Source organism: Schistocerca piceifrons, unplaced genomic scaffold, assembly GCF_021461385.2.
Source record: "Schistocerca piceifrons isolate TAMUIC-IGC-003096 unplaced genomic scaffold, iqSchPice1.1 HiC_scaffold_954, whole genome shotgun sequence".
Lineage (NCBI taxonomy): Eukaryota > Metazoa > Arthropoda > Insecta > Orthoptera > Acrididae > Schistocerca > Schistocerca piceifrons.
Window position 1 is genome coordinate 704,198 of NW_025729228.1, and position 803 is coordinate 705,000.

Genomic DNA, 803 nt, shown 5'->3' on the forward strand with positions numbered 1-803 from the left:
TCCCTGGTTGATCCTGCCAGTAGTCATATGCTTGTCTCAAAGATTAAGCCATGCATGTCTCAGTACAAGCCGCATTAAGGTGAAACCGCGAATGGCTCATTAAATCAGTTATGGTTCCTTAGATCGTACCCACGTTACTTGGATAACTGTGGTAATTCTAGAGCTAATACATGCAAACAGAGTCCCGACCAGAGATGGAAGGGACGCTTTTATTAGATCAAAACCAATCGGTCGGCTCGTCCGGTCCGTTTGCCTTGGTGACTCTGAATAACTTTGGGCTGATCGCACGGTCCTCGTACCGGCGACGCATCTTTCAAATGTCTGCCTTATCAACTGTCGATGGTAGGTTCTGCGCCTACCATGGTTGTAACGGGTAACGGGGAATCAGGGTTCGATTCCGGAGAGGGAGCCTGAGAAACGGCTACCACATCCAAGGAAGGCAGCAGGCGCGCAAATTACCCACTCCCGGCACGGGGAGGTAGTGACGAAAAATAACGATACGGGACTCATCCGAGGCCCCGTAATCGGAATGAGTACACTTTAAATCCTTTAACGAGTATCTATTGGAGGGCAAGTCTGGTGCCAGCAGCCGCGGTAATTCCAGCTCCAATAGCGTATATTAAAGTTGTTGCGGTTAAAAAGCTCGTAGTTGGATTTGTGTCCCACGCTGTTGGTTCACCGCCCGTCGGTGTTTAACTGGCATGTATCGTGGGACGTCCTGCCGGTGGGGCGAGCCGAAGGCGTGCGACCGCCCCGTGCGTGCTCGTGCGTCCCGAGGCGGACCCCGTTGAAATCCTACCAGG

General features: G+C 52.3%; 1 non-coding gene across 1 annotated transcript in view; it reads left to right on the forward strand.

Moving 5' to 3' along the window:
* Positions 1–803, forward strand: part of LOC124773540 — a 1,909-nt gene continuing 1,106 nt past the window's right edge. Inside the window, exon 1 of the ribosomal RNA XR_007014784.1 lies at positions 1–803. This exon is cut by the window's right edge and continues 1,106 nt beyond it. This is a non-coding gene — a ribosomal RNA (small subunit ribosomal RNA).